This window comes from Dipodomys ordii, unplaced genomic scaffold (assembly GCF_000151885.1).
Source record: "Dipodomys ordii isolate 6190 unplaced genomic scaffold, Dord_2.0 Scaffold2, whole genome shotgun sequence".
NCBI classification, from domain to species: domain Eukaryota; kingdom Metazoa; phylum Chordata; class Mammalia; order Rodentia; family Heteromyidae; genus Dipodomys; species Dipodomys ordii.
The window spans coordinates 7047744-7067743 of NW_012267218.1; the positions used below are offsets into that span (position 1 = coordinate 7047744).

The 20000-nt window shown below is 53.6% G+C and overlaps 1 protein-coding gene across 1 annotated transcript in view; it reads right to left on the bottom strand.

The window, feature by feature from the left end:
- Bdkrb2 (bradykinin receptor B2) overlaps nt 1-11547 on the bottom strand; it is a 20676-nt gene extending 9129 nt beyond the window's left edge. Inside the window, exon 1 of the mRNA XM_013014695.1 lies at nt 11476-11547. The gene's annotated coding sequence lies outside the window, so the exon portion shown is untranslated. The remainder of the gene's footprint in view (nt 1-11475) is intronic.
- Between the last annotated feature and the right edge of the window lie 8453 nt (nt 11548-20000).

Sequence of the window (20000 nt, forward strand, 5' to 3'; positions counted from 1 at the left end):
TCCTCCTCCTCCTCCTCCTCCTCCTCCTTCTTCTTCTTCTTTCCAGTGTTGGTCCTGGGCTTGAACTCAAAGCCTGACAGATGTCCTGCTACTTTTTTACTGGTTAATTGGAGAAAAAAGTCTCACAGACTTTCCTGCCCTGGTCTGGCTTTGAACCACATCCTCAGCTCTCAGGCAGAGTAGCTAGGATTACAGTTGTGAACCATTGGTGCCTGGTGGGATTTTTTCTTTTTTGCCTGTCCTGGGGTTTGAACTGAGGTCTGGGGCACTGTCTCTGAGCTTCTTTGTGCTCAAGGCTAGTACTCTACCACTTGAACCCCATACCACTTCTGGCTTTTTCTAAGTAGTTTATTAGAGATAAGAGTCTCACAAACTTTCCTGTCTGGGCTGGCTTCAAAATCACGATCCTTAGATCTCAGCCTCCTGAGTAGCTAGGATTCAGGCATGAGCCACCAGTGCCCAGCTGTGGTGTTCATGACTACAAGTCACCTAGCAACCTGCTGCTTTCTCTTCTCCATATACCCTGCTCTTTCCATCCACTCTACCCTACACAGGTTTATAGGGAATCAGTGTGCTGATACTGTACAAGTAAATGTCACACCTGCCCTCTTCCCAAGCAGAAACCTAGGTCCGGATTAACCTGATAGAAGCCAGGGGTCCCAGAGGAACGGGCACTAGCTCAGTGTCTCATGCCACCCGCTTTGTTCCCAGGGACTCGGAGCTCCTAGGCAGTGGGCACAGCCACACCAGTGCAGCCGCACCAGTGCAGCCGCACCAGTGCAGCCGCACCAGTGCAGCCGCACCAGTGCATGGCTGAGCTTCTCCTTGAGCCCCACCTCCAATCCTGCAGTTCTTTGTGTCACTCCAGAGCCTCCCCAGGGAGACCCCCTGCCCCTCCCTGCAGAAGTGGACTGGGGTCCCCACAGGTGAGCACACCCCTTCTTCTTGTCCCTAGATGCCCCACATGTTGTGTTACACTCACTGGAGTCGCTTATAACAGGAAGAAATGGGGATCTTTTCCAAAGCCAAATCAAAGCCACATCAGAAAGGAAGGCTGCAGGTCGGGACAGGAGCGGCCCCTCTGAACGAGGCTGGGAAGGGAGCCAGGGCAGGTGTGGCAGGAAGGGCTGTTTCTCTGCTGCCCCTTGAAGCCCCCTGAGGCCTGGGAGGTGATGCCAGCCCCACCCTGGCAGTGTGAAAGGGCAGCTGGCCCCTGCCCAGGCTCCTCCACCAGGTGCAAATGGTGACCCTCATCCTGTCCTGCTGGGATTCCAACAGGAGGGGAAAAAGACACAAAATCAGAGTCTGGGCCTCAGAGAAGCAGTCCTGGGGTTGGGGAGTGGCTCTGGCCCCGCCCAGCGGGTGAGCGCGGGGGGGGGGTGGGGGGGGGACAGAGGACACTGGGTTTGGAGCAGCTAGCACTGGCGCTTGTTCCTCCTGCACCTCCTGTAATATCAGGAGTCTCAGGGCTTTGTGCCACGAAGCCTTAGGCCCCGAAGGGACCCAGGCTTTTGCCCCTTTGCCACCTGGGAGTGGCCTTCTTGGAGCATTCGTTCACTCATTCATACTTCCCCACGTGGTTACCAGGCTCTGTGTGGGGTTAAATGACAGCTGAAGACTTGGCGGGCAGAAGGCAAGAAGAATGAGCACATAGAGCAGTGTCTAAGAGCCATCACGAATGTCACCTTCTCTTAGAAGCTGGGAGCTCATTGGCTTTTGTCTGGACTGCAAAGTAAAGCCACCAAAGGCATGTTGTGTGCGGTCAGAGCTCTAGGGATTACTTGTGGCCTTTGGTAGATGCTTAACTTCTCTGGCCCTTCATTTTTGGGGGAGGAGGGGGGGGTGAAGATTTGAACTTAGGGCCTTGTACTTGTTAGTCAGTGGTCTGCTGCTGAACCATATTACCCCCCCTCCCCCCACCCCAGCCCTATTTGCTTTAAATTATTATTGTTTTTTTAGATAGAACCTTGCAGTTTCTGAGGCTGGCCTCAGATCAAGAGCCTTTTATCTCTGGCCATCTACATAGCTGGGATCACAGGTGTATGCTACTTCATCTGGCTTATTGGTGGAGAAGAAGTCTCCCTTTTTGCCCAGTCTGGCCTTAAACCTCAATCCTCTCAATCTATGCCTCCCAAGTAGCTGTCCCGATGGTCATTTCCTCATGACCGACATTCCTTCATTCCCCATGAGATATATCGCAATTGATGATTCTGGAGACCTTTGTACAACCCCAGACCCCAAGAAAATGAAGCAGTGAGCTCCCTGTCCCAAGATTCAGTTGCGCGGGGGCAGTGCCTACTTGAGTTGCCAGGGAGGGATAGCTTCCGACTGTCTGGTCACAGAAGTGTTGACAGTTAATTTACACAGAGCCCCATGATTCTCAGGCCTTTCCTTCCTCCCCACCACCACTGACCTCATCCCTTCCTTCCCTTCTCTCTGTCCCAACATTGCCCTCCCCCCGAGCCTTCCTTCCGTGTGAGGCTGCGAGGCTGTGGCCTCCTCTACCTCACAGTCTCCCTCCCTTGAGTCTTATTTGTAGGAAGTGAAGGCTGGAGGAGCCCCTGCCTACTTGCTCTGCCTTCTTGCAGGTATGTGGGGAAACAGAACTCTGCATTCCCACGTCTGTCACTCAGATGACTGGTCACCTGGCCCAGGGTTGGAAGACTGCAGCAGGCCCTGACCCCTGGGGTGCAGGCCATACGGGTGGAGGGCACAGGTCAGGTAATCCCCACTTTCCAAGCTGTGACTGGGAACTACTCTGCATGCACCAACTTGCTCCCTTCCTCCTGCAGGTCACAATTTCTGTAGTTAGAAAGAAAACCCTTCAGGAGCTCCTGCCCTCCCCATCCTGTGGCTGGATGTCCAGCAGTGTCAGGGCGAGCCAGGGATGCCAGGACCAGGCTCAGCCTGCCCCGCCCTGCTCCCAAGCCCATTGCAGTGCTGTGTCTACTTACTGGCAGCTCCCGAGCCTCCCGGAGCCTGGGAAGGGTATTAGTAGGTGATCAGTCATCTATTCATGTGTGTAGGCTTGAATTCAGGGCCCGTTGGCTCTTGCGAAGCTTTAGCACCGCTAGCACTCTACCACAGGAGCCACACCTCCACTTCCAGCAAGAACCTCTCACGTTTGTCTGACTGGGCTAGCTCTGAACTGTGGCCCTTCTGTCGCAGCCTCTTGAGCAGCTAGATCACAGGCGTGAGCAACTGGTGTATGTGTGTGAGGGCTCTTTTAATGGAAGTTTGCATCTGGTGGGATGCCCGCTAGTCTAGCTCCAAAGATTTGCCCTTGATTTCCTGTCCCCGAGGAAGCCAAGGCAACCATGGCGTTTGCAGAGTTGGGAAGGGTAAGCTGCAGTCTGAGGGAGGCAGGCAAGGCAGCTCGCATGTCTTGCCAGTGTAGGGTCAGGCACAAGGAGAGGGCAGGGCATCACCCATGTCTGCATCCTATAAATGCAATTTGGAGGCCACTGGGCAAAGTAAATCAAGAACCAAGAAGCTGGGCCCTGGAAGGCTCATGCCTATAATTTTAGCTACTCAGTTGGCTAAGATCTGAGGACCATGGTTCAAAGCCAGCCGAGGTAGGAAAGTGCATGAGACTCTTATCTCCAATTAACTACCAGGAAATTGCAAGTGGCACTGTGGCTCAAAGTGGTAGAGTGCTAGCCTTGAGCAAAGTAGCTCAGGGACAACATCCAAGCCCTGAGTTCCATCCCTGCAACCCACAAAAATAAAAGCCAGAAGTGGAGGCATAGCTCAAGTGGTAGAGTGCCAGCCTTGAGTTTGAAAAAGCTGAGACAGAGACCAGGCCCTGAGTTCAAGCCCTAGTACCCACGCCAAAAACAACAACAAAGACATCCCAAAACAGGGCCTTTTCCTTTTGTTTGTTTGTTTGTTTGCATGGCATTTCTGAGTAAAATCCCAAGCACAGGAGGTCTCCATGTGCAGGGGTACAATCAACAGGGAAAGAGGGCACAGCTGATGTCCAGGAACTGCGTTAGAACTGGCTAAGCATAGGACTGTCTGTCTATGCCGTGACTGCTGGGCAGGTGGGCAAAATGGCGCTTCCCAAAGCTGGCCCCCAAATAAGACACCATGTCTGATTCCCTGTCAAGTCTGGAAGAAAATCTGGGCACTCGATCCAATCTACTGCATGATTTCCATGCAGAATTCCTCAAGGCAGTCCATCAAATTATGGCCTTTGGAGTTGTCTTTGAGCAAGGGCTTATGAGTGGCTTCGGGGCTGCTTTGATTCTTTCTATATAAATAGAATATTTAAAGAAGTCCTGCGTTTTTTTCTCTGTTTAAAATAAAATAGAAAAGACAAGGAAAGAATTATGGCTTGTTTATGTAAAGCAGATAATCAGCCAATTCGTGTTCAGAGGCAAGGCCTGGCTTACATGAAAACTGGTAAATAAGTGCACAGTCCTTTTCTCATTGGAAATGAAATGTTGAAAGCTTTTACAAACGGTTCTGTTAATGTTTTCCTGTTGTGCCTAGCCACTAATTCTGCACCATGCAGCTGGAGTCACTGAGCTTCTGCTAACTAGAAAACTGTGGAGCCCAGGGCGGGAGGGGCGGGGCGAAGCTGGGATGAAGAGACCACCATGGAGTAGCAAAGCCCGCTTGTGAACACAGGACTCAGCCTCTTGCTATAATCTTCTGTCCCAACAAAACAAGGCGGGGGGGGGGGGGGGGGGGGGGCCAGAGCCCAGGTTCTTGCCCGGCCTGGTCTTCATTTCCATGTCTATCCCTGTGGCTGCGGCCTGGTCTTCATTTCCATGTCTATCCCTGTGGCTGCATTAAGTCTCTGAGATTACTTTTTTCATCCTGTTTGCAGGGATGGCATCTCTTTCTGAGCCCTTTCTCACCTGAGCATGGCCTTCTCCGGCTGTCACTCACAAAGGAAGCAGTCAGTGTCCACTGTGGATTGGGCGTGGCTGACGCAGGTGATCCACAGGCTCACGTGCCACCACATCTGGCACATTGGTTGGAATGGGGTCTTGCTAACTGGATCCCTGAGACTGACCTTGAACCTCCGTCCTCCCAATCTCTAACTCGTGAGTGGCTGAGATTACAGGAGTGTGCCACCACATCCAGCCCAGCTTGATGCTTTTCTGCAACATCAAATACATCAGACCCCAACAGAGGTCATCTGTAGGCAGGAGAAGACCAGTTGCAATGTTGTATTCCTCCATTCCTCCCTGCTGTAAGGAAACACCCGAGGCAGGTTGACTTCAAAGAGAAAAGAGCAGCTCATAGTGAAGGATGTTGGATGTTCAAACAGCAGGGAGCAGGCTGGACCCCCTGGGCGGGGTCATCATCTTGTGGCAGATAACAGCAGCAGGAATACGAGTCAGAGGAGAGGGGCTGGGAAGGTGCTCAGTGGTAGAGCGCTTGACTTGCATGCATGAGGCCCTGGGTTTGATTCCTCAGCACCACATAAGCAAAAAGAAAAAGCCGGAAGTGGCACTGTGGCTCAAGTGGTAAAGCGCTAGCCTTGAGCTGAAGAGCTGAGGGACAGCGCCCAGGCCCAGAGTTCAGGCCTCATGACTGGACCAAAAAAAAAAAAAACAAAAACCAAAAAACAAAAAAAACGTGTCAGAGGAGAGACCGCAGTGTCCAACAAGAGGTCTGGGGGCCTGGGGCTCACAACCCTCCTGAAGGCACACCCCCAGTGACACAAAGACCCTCCATGAGACCCCCACCTGTTTCATGGGCCATGCTGGAGTTGGAACTCCGCACACTTGCTGGGGAGGCAGTCTACCATGAGCCACACATCCCCCTGGTGCTTTTCACTTTAGTTTTGAGACGGGATCTTGTATTTTTGCCTGGGCTTGCCTTGGACCATGATCCTCCTATCTCCGCCTCCTGGGATTACAGGTGTGTGTCGCTCTCCCCCCACCTCTTAAATGCTCCACACCTCTTCCCCGTACTGCCACCCTAGGCACCAAACCTCCAGCACATGAGCCTGTGGACCACCTGCGTCAGCCACACCCAATCCACAGCGGCCCCTGAATGCTTCCTTTGTGAGTGACAGCCGGAGAAAGCCATGTTCAGGGAGAAAGGGCTCAGAAAGAGCCATTGTCCCCCTAGCGGCCATTGTCCCCCGAGGAGTGGGAAAGCAGAGGCCCGAGTCACACAGCACGTAATCGGCTGAGGGTAACCCCGGGCCGTCCCACAACAGAACTGATTGGTCTTACTTTCTAAATAGTGACTAAATCACCTCCCTGTGAGCCCGGGCTGTGGGCTCAGGTGAGATCAGGTATAAAGAACTGGACCAAAGACGGAAGGATCCCAGGCCTGAGTTGAATAGTGGGGATGGCGTAAGACATCCCACCCCCTTGTCTGGTTGAGACGATTGTGTCCAAGACAGGGGACCTTCGGCAAAAATCCCAAGGGCCAGAGGGTATCTTTTGGGGGAGCTGGTGGAGACCCCAACCAGGTAGTTCTCCATGATAGCTTCCACCAAGGCTGGAATACTGACCCCAGTTTTGGCTCTCAACCACCTGTCTGAGCAACACTCCATCAACCTCTGTCTGTCCACAGATGTAAATCTTCAGGGCAGATCAGCTCCCGACATTTCCTGAGTCCATCCTCTCGTCAAAGAGCCAGCTCTTCCTCCTAGATGGCTTACTGCTGTTGATGCTCTCCTGCCTTCTAATTAGCCATTTGGGCCTTGTCTTACTATTTTCCTCCACTTTATCTACTACTTTTTTTTTTGGTCAAAAACTTGGGTTTTTGAATTGGATAATTAATTTATTTGTAACCTTCATGACTTAATGTAAAAATTTGAAAGTAGGACTTCTCTGAAAATGGCTTTCGTTTCATTCCTTAAGTTTGTTAAGTAGTGTTATCACAATTGATCATTTGTCAAACATCTATAATTTCAGGCTTTTTTTTTTCTGGGGCGTGTGAGGAACTTAGGTTCTTATATACTCTTGCTCAGTCTGCATGCTTGGCTGGCACTCTACCACTTGAGCATGCTTCTAGCCCGGCATTTTGCTATTTGGGAAATAGAATCTTTCAGACTTTTCTGCCCTATCTGGCTTGGAATCACAATCTTCTGGACCTCAGCCCCTTGAGTAGCTAGGATTGCAAGTGTGAGCCCCTGGCACCTGGCCAGCTTTCAATCTTTGTCAAACACTAGAACCTAAATCCATCTATTAGCATCAAGAGTAGAAAAGTTCTCCTCATCCAGGTAAGATGAAAGCCTTTAGCACACTTTTTGCTTGCCTCTTCCTTTGCTTTCCTATTTTCTACTTTAGTTGAAATACAGGACATTTTAGTACCACACGGTTACCATCTTATTTATCTTTCCGGAGCAGCCTTTCTAAACATTTATGAAATTTATATGCAAGTTCCAACCCACTTGTTGGCTGTGACCAGACTTTAACCAGTTCCATTGATCACAATAATTGTTTTCTCTAACACATCTTCTTCCTTCTTGAATTATTTGACCTAATCAATTACCCATTTGGCTGGAATGCTTAATCAAGCACACACACACACACACTTACACACACACACACACACACGAAAAACAATTTCTCCCCAGGTTCTGAGTCTGAGTGTGTGGAGGCTGTTCTGGGATCCTCTCCAGTGCCTCATGTACTAGATGCCCAAGGCTTGCCTGTCCTGCAGCCCCAGCCCCTCGGCTTGCTGCCTCTCTACTGAGCTGGTTCCTTTTCAAGTCCTGTGGCCGCACCCAGAGGTTTAGGATAGGCCGGATTATAGAAACCAGAAATGTTGGAGGATCTTGTCCTCTCGCTTCCATTCCGGTTTGTTTTTGACGTTTACTTTTTTGTTGTTGTTGTAGAGGGATATGCACGCCCCCAAATTCTCAGAGTATAAAAGAGAACACAGTAATGTTTCCCAGCGCTGCCCAGCCCACGCCACCCATAACCGCGGTCCCCAGCATCCTTTCTTTGCAGGTGGGTCCTGTGTGTCCACGACTGCGTGGAAAGACACACACACAGAGCACCCTGAACACACATCCTCACTTCTTGGTATGTAACAATCTGTGAACCCCTGTCATTTCTTTGAGGTGCTGGGGATGGAACCAGGATTCGCGCATGCTAGGCAAGCACTCTATCACCCCAACCTCATTCTAAAAACTGAGACATGCCAGGTGCTCGTGGCTCCCAGTTGTAATTTGAACTACTCAGGAGGCTGAGATCTGAGGTTCACAGTTCAAAGCCAGCCAGAGCAGGAAAGTCCATGAGACTCTTATCTCCAATTAACTAACCCAATAAAACCTAAAGTGGAGCTGTGACTCAAGTGGTAGAGTGTTGAGCAAAAGAAGCTCAGGAACAGTGCCCAGGCTCTGAGTTCAAGCCCCCAGATTGACAGGCATGTACAAAATCGAAGACATAATATTTGCCTTTTTTTTGTGGTACACATTATGACAATTCAATGCTATGTGAAAATGAATGAACATTCATTGAATCAGGGTAATGAAAATTTCCATCTCCACAGACATCAGTTATTTCTGTGTGGTGGGATTTTGTTCTTTTAGCACTTGGAAACGCTAGAATTCTTTTAGGCAGCAGTGCCCTACTATGCTAAAGAAGATCTAGAAAGGTCTCCTCTCCGACTGCAACGTTTTCCTGTCCCTCACGGAACGTTGTTCTGTCACCTCACTTTCCACTGGCCTCACAGCATTCTAGAGTTGGACTGTCCCTTATGGTCCTTACCGATTCTCTATGGTTATAGCAGAAGGCACTGAGAGTCATAAAGGAAAACCACCATCCTTCCTCGGGACGAGAGGGGTTGGATTCTACCCCTGCCTGGCTTCAGCTGGGAGGAGGGGAAGAGAGGAAGGAGAAGGGAGCAGGACGGGGAGGAAGGGCAGAGGAGAGAGAGGAGAAGACGCACCCTCTTACAAGTCTTCTGCTCCTGTGTGACGTGAACCACCCAGTTCATGCAAGGAGTCTCAGGAAGGTTCCAGCACACAGGGAAGAAAACTTAGGACACAGGGTCACCCAAAGCCATGTGTGTTCCACTTTGCTGTGAGGTGTGATTATTCTTTTTCCCCTCAGGAGACAGCATCCTATTTTTCTAGCTTCTAGACCCTTCCAGGTCCCACTTCGATGGCAGTCAGAGGAACACTCACTCCTTCAGCAGAGGAGTTCCCCACCCCCACCCCTGCCAACCCCTGGAAAACCAGAGCTGCTGGGGGAGGAATCCCAACTTAGCATTTCGCCAGGATCAGAAGCCTTGAGTCTCCAGTTTGCAGAGACCAACGGAGCAGAGCTGGGCCCCATTCTAAGGAGCAGAAAACAGACCCGTTGTTCAGTGGGAGGCGGGTGTTTCCTGATGCAGGCTGACCAACGAGGCCACCCTCAGACTCTTGACCTGCACTGAGCCAATGCTGGGATCCGCGTTCTCAAGCTCTCCAGTTTTAGTAGGTTCTGGTCATGTGACTCACGGCCCTGAAATACTGTGGGGCCCCTTTGAATTCTTAAAGCAATGTGCAGACCACCTGTGCTGGGGTCTTTTAAAGAGCAGCTTTAGGTTCACAACAAAACTGAAGGCAAGTGCAGACTTCCCGTGTATACACCGGTGTCTGGCCTCTTCCCTGCCCAACCTCCTACCATGCAGTAGATTTGATACTACTCAATCTAAGCAGGCTGGCCACCACTGACACCCAGAGTCACGCCAGGGTCTGCTCCGGGCATTAAGCATCCTTTGGGGTTGGATAAATGCATGGCTACCATCCATCCCCGGAGAGTAGTGCTCCCCGAGACCCCTGTGAGCTCCACTCACAGATCCCCATCCCTCCAGCCCCTCCCAGGGCACTGTCCATCTTCTTTGTCTTCTAGATCGCCATTTGCAGGACCGCGTGTTCTGTATGCAGAACACTGTGCGCATCATATCATGTGTCTCCCTTCCAGGTTGCTCCTTCCATTAGTAACGTGCTCTGTGTGCTTTGACTACTGTTCCATCCACACTCACTCCTTCATTCAATCTTTTAGCCATTCAGCCCGTACCTGGCTCACCTGCCGCCCCCTGCAGTGGAAGCAGCGCAGACACAGCCCTGCTTCCACTCCAAAACCCAGAGCCCCTGGCACTGTCCTCAGGGCTCTCCCTGACCGGAAGTTGCCCAGATGAGAGAGAAATAGACTCGCTGTCACCCTTCCATGCCATGACTCTGGGTGTCAGTGGCCAGCCAGTCACGGTGTTAGCATGCCCACACAGCCCACGACCCTTCGCGGGGTCCCCTCGGCCTGTGTCTGCCCCATTCGGTCTCATTGGAAGTCCTCACCCTCACGGTGTAGGCTCAGCCAACCATCTGCACCTCCTCCTAAGAGTGCGACGCGCTCTCTAGACACTGAGCTAAGGGGTTGTGAGGAGTTGGCCCGCTCCTGACTCAGTTTCTCCATCTGTACTGGGGGGGGGCTTCCAAACTACGAGTTGTGGGGGCTTTTGCAATGCATGAGGGTGAGGCCCAAAGTTCAGGCCAGGAGCTGCACGAGGCTCTGGGGTCCCTCTGGTGGGGGCAAGTGCACGCTCACTTCATCTCCAACTCCACCTGGGCTGGGGGAATGGGCAAATCCTCTTCCCAGCTCCAGGGCTCACAACCCCGGTGTCCTCCAGCCCCTGCTACCCGGCTCAGAGGGCACAAGACGATGTTTCTCCAGGGCCCCTAGTGAGGGCCGTGCCAATGGCACCCTGGTCTCCCGCAGGGCAGGCGTAGGGGCGAGGCTGGCTGGGCACCTCTTCCTGTGGGTGACTCAGGGACGCGATCCAGCCTGCCCAGAGGAGCCAGCCGCCCGCTGCCCGTCCACTCCGTCCAGGCTCCCAGATCCACCCCTGCTCCACACCTCTAGTAACGGCACCAGCTACATGCCTGGCACTTGGGGGGGGTGGGAGACCCCCTCTAATGTGGCACAAAGAGGAGCTGCGGGGTCTTCTTTGTGACCCAGGACCTGGCACAAATACCTTGTCTGGTAATGTCACCCCTAGGGGTGAGTGGAGCTGAGACTCTAACCCAGGGCAGCACCCTCTACTGCCCTCCACCACGAAGTAGGAAGAGGTCAGGAGGGTCTCAAAGCTCGATTGGAATCAAGCCCACACTGGGCTCGAACCCTGCTCCCCAGCGGAGCAGAGAACTTTGCTCAGGCTCAGAGAGGTCTCACAGCGTGCCCCGTGTCACCCAGGATGCAGGGTGACCAGTGTGATGGGAAGTTGGGTCTGGAGACTGCATCCCACGCCTGCCTGCCTCTGCTGGTGCCAACCAGAGACGCCCGGCCACCCCAGCTCCACACAACTCAGATCCCCAAGCGGCTCACTCCATCCTCGGTCGAGGAGAGGCCGACGCAGCTCCTACTTTCTTGCGGATCTACAGAAGGAAGGGAGCTTTCCTGGACTCCCCCGTACCATGGAACCCCGGCCACCTGAGTTCTCCCCAAGCTGGGACCGCCTGTCCTCACGGCAGAGGCAGCGAGGGGGCTGGATCAGCCCCTGCCCGGCACCCACCTGGTCAGGAGTGCGCTGCCTGGTGCTTGGAGCTTCCGGGCTCCGAGTCCCCTCCAGCCGTCTGCGGTCCCCACCCCTCAGAGGGGCCCAGGAGCCGAGCTGGGCTGGCAGTGGGAACGGCTCATCTTTCAAGGGCTGGGCTGTGATGTCATCGCCCTCCTCCAGGGCGCGTCCTCCGGCCCAGCTCCCCACGCCTGCCCCTGCCTGGAGCCTGGCTGGCGTCACTTTCTGGAACCCCCGCTGCACGGTCCAGGCCCGGATGGCGACGGCTGTCCTGAGAAGGCCACCTGTCTTGGGGACACTGTTGGAGGTTGGGGGGGGACTCCCAAGAATGTCCTGTTGTGCAGGAGAGGCCGGGGTCAGCAAAAATATCCCCACAAAGTGGCCCCCAAGGGTCACGCGCTTACACGTGTCCTGTCTCAGGAGCAGCATTGGTGGCTGGTCTTCAGTTCCTCCCCGCAGGGGGTTGTTTTGAATCTGAGTTTTAGGTGTAAACAGTGGACCTGCACGAGAGGGTGTGAGGAGGAGGAGGAGGAGGCAGGCTGCGGAGGGGCAGGGGAGGTTCTGACAGAGTTTGTGTTGTGTTGTGTTGTCCAGGGGTGACAGGGAGGGTATGCGGCCATCTTTCTTGTTCTCTTGTGCCCTGGGTCTGGGTCTACACCTGCCACCCGCCCCCGAAGCACGGGTGTCTCTTTGGAAATATTTATGTGTAGTTTTCCTCCATCTCCACACGGGTTTTTCTGGTTCTTCTGAAGATGTATTAACTCTCCCCATAGTTCTCCCAGGCAGGGAGCTGGAAATCGCTGCATAGCTTAGACTTCTCCTCCTCTTCCTCCTCCTCTCTCTTCTTCTTCCTCCTCCACCTCCTCCTCCACCACCTCCTCCAAATCTTCCAAATCCTCTAAATCCTCCTCCTCCTCCTCCTCGTCCTCACCCCTCCTCTTCCTTTTCTTCTTCCTTCTTCTTCTTTGGCAGAACTAGGGTATTTTTTTTTTTGTTTTAAAATTGTTATTATGAAGGTGATGTACCGAGAGGTTACAGTTACCTAAGTCAGGTGATGAGTGCATTTCTTTTTGAACAGTGTCACCATCTCTCTTGTTTTCTCCCAGTTTTTCCCCTCCCGTAAGAACAAGGGTTTGAACTCAGGTCTTTGTGCCTGCTAAGCATGTGCTCTACTGCTCTACTGCTTGACCATGCCTCCAGCTCTTTTTGCTCTGGTTATTTTTGACATAAGTTCTTACGGTGTGCCTGGGCCAGCCTTGGACATGATCCTCCTATTTACTTCTGGGATGATGGCTGTGATCTACTGTACTGAGGTTTTTCTGTTGAGCTGGGGGTCTTGTGAACTTGTTTTGTACAGGCTGGCGTTGAACCTGATCCCTGCCTCTTAAGTAACCATGATGACAGGCATGAGCCACCAGTGTTTGGTCCTTTTTTTGTTTTGTTTTTTTTTTTTAGAACTCTTTTTGAAAAGAGTAAGAGCAGCTGGGAGGAGCTAGGAATTGAAGGCCAGCGGCCTACCGGCCTCCTCACTTTCCCTTTCAAGTCTACAGAGCCATCAACTCCAGTCGCAGGCAGAGTCCCAGGAAGGATATCAGGATTGAGCCTTCCAGTCAGGGAGGGCTGGTGGTCGCTGTCATCTCCTCTGCCCTCTGGCCCTCCTGACTGCATCGGGGACCCATTGGTCTGGGGAGGATGGAAGCATGCGGCCAGGCTCTCCAGAGCCCATGAGCTCTCAAAAGTACTCTGCAGCCTGCTCTGCTCGTGTGCAGCAGACTGCAGCCTTTGTAACAGCACAGCAGGGGTCTGTGATGGCAGCCATCTCTCCTCAAGATCTGCAAGAACAGAGGGCTTCCAAGTCTCCTCTGCCCTGGGCATTGTGCAGCTCTGCAAGTATGAGGGCTAACTCTGGAGATGTAAGCGCTCTGTGGATGCTTCAGAAACACCATTGGCTGAGCAAACTCCAAGAGATATACCCTCCTGTCTTCTCACATCGCCACCCCGCCCTCTCTGTAATACAGTTTAAAAAGCAACAATAATAAAACCCGCTGTCCTGATCCAGTTGGCAAGTGCCGGCTGAGAGCCAGTCAGCTCTGGAACAGCTCAGTAAGTCCACATTCCAGCCACCTCCCTTATGCCATTCTCCATACACCTGCCCCAAATGCTTTAGGGCCTGGAACTGGTCACAGCCCTGTGATCCAGAGCTCAGGAAGTGTCCAAACTAGCCAGGCCCCAGGGAACAAGCGTGGGAAACCCAGGCTCCAGCCTGCATCTACCCATTCCTTCTCCATCCATGTCCACACATCCATATTCATGCTCCACATCCACATACCCCTCCCCCATCCCTCCCTCCCTCCCTCCCTTCTTTCCTTCCTTCCTTGCTTGCTTCCTTCCTTTCTTTGACCCACCTATCTACCCAGTCACCTATCAGACACCCACTTGGCTAGGTGGTGTGCCTGCAGGCAGAATCAATGAATGAGCACCCATGCTGGTCCCCTGCCTAAGGTCAGGACCAAGAGGTGGTATTTTTTTTTGTTTTGTTTTTCTTTTTGGTGGTGTTGTTCCAGTCCTGGGGCTTGAACTCAGGACCTAGATGCTGTCCCTGAGCTTTTTGTTGTTGTGGTTTTGCTCAAAGTTAACGCTCTACCACAGCTCCACTATGGCTTTTTTGAAGTTTTATTGGAGATAAGACAGAGTCTCATGGACTTTCCTGCCTGGGCTAGCTTTGAACTGAGATCCTCAGACCTCTGTCTCCTGAGTAGCTGGGATGGCAGGCCGAGTCACCAGTGCCCGGCTGTGGCCGTATTGCTGAAGTTCTCCTGGGGGCTTGGTAAGGACCCGCATTTCTCCATCTGTGGTCTTCAGCTCACCTTCTGCCCTTCTTTCTCATTGAGAAAATGTGGCTTCCTGTGGCCCAGCTGTGGCCGCTCCTGCTCCTGCCCCTCACCCCTCGCTCTGCTAGTCTGGGGTCTGGGTGGGCTCAGCTCGGCCCTCCCACACCCCTGGTTCCAGCTGCTCAGTTACATTCTGGGAGGACCAGAGGAAGGATCCATTGTCATTGTGGAAGCACACTGTCCCCCTCCTCAGCCAGGGCCATGCTGGACGGTGCGGGGAGTCTGACCCCTCCCCGCTCTCCCCTCTGGCCAGCACTTTCTCTGCCTTGGTGTGCCTCCTCCCAGGAGGCCCCGAGCTTCTCTTGGGCTGGGGCCCTGTCCTGTGTGCACTCATCAGCCTGCACACTCCTGCCCAGGCGAGGTGGGGTCTCCTTTGTGGGCTGAGAAACCTACAAGGCAGCGAGGGAACCTGTCTTAATTGCTTCTTACCACGTGCACATAGCAGGTACTCTGTGTGTGGAATGGAGACATAACCTGAACACAGCAGGTGCTCAGTGCATAGAATGAACTCATTGCCTGCACACAGTAGGTGCTCAGTGTGTGGAATGAACTCATTGCCTGCACATAGTAGGCGCTCAGTGTGTGGAATGAAGATGACACCCAGGCTACCCAGCCTCACTAGAGTGAAGAAAAAGCAAACAAAACAGCACGCCACAAAGCAGGCGGTGGACATGCTTTCTATGAAAGTCCGCCTCGATTCCATGTTCTGGAACGTTTCAGAGGCTCTGTGTGGGGCAGAGAGGCCCAAAACCTTCCAGGAGTGGGCTGTGCTTTTGTCCAGAACTCCACGATCCCGTCCAGCCTTGCCCGGTTACACATCTCAGACAGCGCAGGCTTGGGAAGCCGCATGGCAGAGATGGAAAGCAGACACCGGTTTGGGCTCAGAGCAGATTTGCAGAGCCTGTGGTCGGCCTGACGGGCACCAGGGATACACCTAGGAACCCCAGAGATCACACCAGCTCCACGGCACCTCCCAGCGTGCCTGGCACGGCCTGGGCCTCCCCTGGCTACCCCTGGACCAGCCCTGTCTAAGCACACAATTCCTCAGACTCTCATAACAACAGTCTCACTCCCACTTTACAGATGAGGAAACCGAGGCTGAGAGAGGCTACTTTGCTTGACCTAAATCCTAAAGACTGTAAAGGGTCGCACTGAGATCTAAGCCCAAGTCTGGCTCCTTAGCCCCATCAAAGGGGACTAAAGAGGGAAGGGGGAGGTGAGACACGAAGGCCCGTCTCTCTTGTCTGTCCGTCTGTCCTGCTGTTCTGGAGGACTGTGGAGACTAGTCCTGTGTGTGGGGTGGAATAGGGTCTTGATGGCCCCCCAGGTTTGTGGGGAAGTCACCCTCCGCCTGACCATCAGCATGACTGCTCTTAACAACTCTGTTCTTGGCCTTGAGCTGTCACTGGTAGATGGAGAGAGGCCGTTACTCACTTCCTGGTGCAGGCGCCAGCCGGGGGAGGTTCTCATGCGGTGATGGGTGGACCCTGTTCCTGGCATGCTGCATGCCCCTCTCCTGAGACTGACGGCTAAGCCGGACTCCTAGGAGCTGGCACCCAAGCTTGGACCCTTCCCATGACCCCAGCACCAGCCCCCCTCCCCCCACAGCAGCCTGACCACTGACCCACAGCCCTGGAGGCTCTGTCTCCTTCCTCTTCTCCATCAGAGAGCTGAGCATCAGGGAAGCAAGGAGTGGAGTGAGATACTCCAAGGTCTCAGGAGCCTGGATCAGGGGAGGCAGGAATAATCAGATGAAATGTTCAGGGATGGGAAGTGGGGGCTGGAAAGATCTAAAACCGCTCTTACCCTCTTCCAAATATTCATGTGTCATCCTTCACCAGACTGGGGTGGGGGTGGGCTGGGGCGGGCTGGGTGCTGCCCAGGGGTGACAGTAGGGACACCTTGGTCCTGTGTGAGCTTCTGCAATCTGGCCACACCTGTCTGTCTGTCTGTCTGTCTGTCTGTCTGTCTGTCTGTCTACTGGTCCACCCCTTCCCCAGGAATGTTGGTAAATCTATTTCAGCCAAGTGGCGCATTCGGCCCTCACTAGATTCTTCCTCTCCTTTCCCCAAGGGCCCACAGCCTGCCTCACAAGCCTAGGCCCTGAGTTCAAATCCCACTACTTCCTCTTTTTTTTTTTTAATAAGTGTTGGGATTCACATATTGAAACTATCCATTCACTCACTTTTCGGGGTGTAATTCATCTGTGCAACATTGCACAGTTCACCTTGTGCAAGCATCAGTTCTGCCTGGTTCCAGCACATTGCATCAGCTCCAAAGCAGATGTCACATCCATAAAGAACTCCTCACCCTACGCTGCCCCGGCCCCTGGCTGCCCTCGTCTCCTCTGCCTGCTTGTTATAGAGGTCACGAGTAAAGGAAATCGTCCAGCCGTGAGCTCTTGTGCCTGGCCGCGCCCATGTGGCAAGATGGCTTAGAGGTATGTCCAGGTTGTGGCGTGTGCCAGCACCCCCTTCCTTTTTCCTAGTGAGTAATACTCCACTGTGTTCATTCACCTGTCAACTGCTGGGCGTTTGGATGTTTTTGGACTCTGGTGAATAAAAGCTCGATGGCTACGGGTGTGGAAGTCCTGGGCTCCATGGGAGTTATGCACAGCTCTCTGAGGATCAACACAACCCTTCTAGCAATGTCTTCCTTCTCTTTGGCTCAGTGTTTCTGGGTGTAAGCAGCCTGCTGGTTCTGAAAGGGTCTGGGGAGGGGCATTGAGTCCCCACTCTTTCTATGGGCATTCCTCACTATGTGTGCAGGTACTTTGTGGTTACTGCTGCAGGGCTCAACCTTACCTGAGCCAGAGAGGTTGAGGAACCTGCCCTCAGCTGCCCATCCAATGAGAGGCTGAGGTGGAGCAGCTGCCCAGCCAATGAGGAGCCACGATGGAGCAGCCAGGTTCACCAGGGGCTGCCCTGCAGCTGAGAGTGTGGAGAGGTGGAGTCTGCGCCTTCCCTGGCCCAGTTAGGGTTTTCCCGGATCTTCAAGCAGGTCCCGATTTAGCCCCAGCCCCAGGCCCGGGCCTCCCCAGAGAAAAGCACTCTAAACACACAACATTGTGGGCTGCATTCCTGAGCTGGGTGACATCAGGGCCCGGGGAGCCCAGCCCAGCGCCCTTCACTGTTGAGCAGTTCTGTTAACCTTCAAGGCTGTTTTCTGAACCCAGCTCCCAGCAGCTCCAGGACAGGTTGCTCACCTCCAGGTCCCCCAGCTCCCCCAGCCCCCACTGGGGAAAGCACAGCCCCCCAGCTTCCAAGTGGGGCCCTCTGCCTTAGCAGGTCCCGCAGGTCAGCACCCAGGCAGGAATCCTTGCCTGTGCTCCCAACGGGGAAACTGAGGCCCATTGTGCTGTGTGACCTGAGCTCTTGTACCCACAGATTTGGGCCGTTCTTACTCAGGGTTCACCTCCTAAGCACCATTTTCCTTCCTCGCCTCCAGCCCCTTCCATGTCTCCTTCATACTCTCCACACAGTACCGGAGGAGGGCTTTAGTACTACTTTCTGGCAGTGCTAGGGTTTGAACTCAAAGCCTTACACTTGCTAAGAAGGAGTTCTACCAGTTGAGTTAGGCCTCCTAGGGTTTTGCTTTGTACTCGAAGCACCCTGGCTGTGCTGTACTTCTCTGTGTTGCTGGGGATGACAGGTCCTTGCACAGCCATTGTTCTTCACCCATAACTGGAAAAACAGGTAGGTACCACCACTCCCAGCCATTGGTTGCGTTGAAGTTGCATAAACTTTTATTCCTTGGCTGGCTTCAAACCATAATCCTCCAATCTCTACCTCCCAAGTAGTTAGGATTACAAGTTTGAGCCACTGCAACAGCTTAGAGTAATTTTTGGGTTCAGTTGTGGGCCTGAACTCTGGGCCTGGGCGCTGTCCCTCAGATCTTCAGCTCAAGGCTAGTGCTCTACCACTTGAGCCACAGCACCACTTCTGGCTTTTTCTGCTTAGGTAATGATGAGGAATTGAACCCAGGGCCTCATGCATGCAAGGCAAGCACTCTACCTTTGAGCCACCTTCCCAGCCCAGAGTAATAATTTTGAATTAAAAATATCCACCAAAACCTTGAAAGAAAATAGCCTGCAGTGTAAGTTTCCACGTCGTAGGGTCCATCCAGTTCTGAGGGTTTTAACACACGAAGGATCCTGTATCAGCCTACGACCACTGAATGCAGTACTCCATCAGCACCCAACAACAGGCCCTTGCCTGGACCCTTTTTGGTGAGCCATAACTTACCCATAGCCCAGGAACAACTAGGGATGTCTTTCTGTCCAACGGTGGGCCCACCTGTCCATTCAACGCCCACCGAGGCCCTGTCTGGACACACCATCAGTGCTGATCTGCTCCCTATTGTTGAGATTAATGCCCAGAGGCGGGAGGGACAGGCATTTCCCCTGTTCCTTCCCCTGTCCTCCTCCCAGCTGCCCCTCAAGGTGAGTGGCCCTGGTGCCATCAAGCTTGTTTGTTTTCATGCCAGGACTGGTGCTTGAATTCAGAGTCCTGTGCTCTTGCTTGGCTTATTTGGCTCGTGGCTGGTGCTCTCCCACTTGAGCCACGGCTCCATTTCTGACTTGTTGCTGGTTCGTTGGAGAGAAAAATCTCATGGACTTGTCAGCCAAGGCTGGCTTTGAGCCACGATCTTCAGATCTCAGCCTCCTGAGGCGCTAGGATACAGCTGAGAGCCACCTGTACCTCGGGGGACTGTCAGTTCTGATGAACTGAGAGAGCAGCTAAAATGGCCAAAGGCACCCCAAGCCCTGGAGCCCAGCCGCCGAGAGAGGCTGCTGGGGAGAGGCAGAAGGTAGGGATGGGAATGGAGGGAGGCAGCATGGTCCCTCAGGGGGGTATGGCAGGGATCCCAAGCAGGTCCCTGAGAGAGGAGGAGGGGGGAAGGGGGCAGGTCTGAGAGGGAGCCCCTTGGTTGACAAGTGAGGAATTGGGGCTCCAGGGAGACCGGCCACCCAGCCTGTCCTTGTGGCTGGACTTTCTCCCTTCTACTAGGGGGTCCCTGAGTTTCTTGGTGGGTTCTGAAAGCATCCTGGGGGGCGGGGGGATATGGGAGGGGAGCTCTGGGGACAGAGGGAGGAAACAGCCCTACCTCAGGAGACTCAGACAAAGACATCCGGTTCTGTCTGCCCTGTAGCAGACGCTGCCTTCCTAAAATGGCTTGTCTCGAACCCCCAGGCCCCAAGGCAGGAGCCAGGTCCAGAGTTCTCCATTGCCAGAAATAGCCGGGGGGGCCCCCTGTGGAGCCCAGGCTGCGTGGGTGGCCGCTGCCCTTCCCGGCACGCAGGAGACTCCCTTCCCAGACCAAAGTGATTCAGAAAGTGAGCAGGCGACCTGCTCCTGCTCCGAGGCTCCTTTAGGGTTTATCTGGGGATATTTTGAGCCATCAATGGGAGCAAGGTTGTGTCACACTGCTGGGCTCACCCGACGGAAGTGTATAATGAGCAACTAATGGAACCCACAGCCGCCCAGTGTCCTCTCCCTGCCCTGGCCGTGCACAGGCAGGAGAGGACACAGCAGAAACCCGCGCAGGGTCCTGGTCCGCACTCACAGCCCTGCAGGGTTGGTTTGGAGACCAAATGGCTAGGGATGGTGTCCCCAAGCCACCACGATGGTG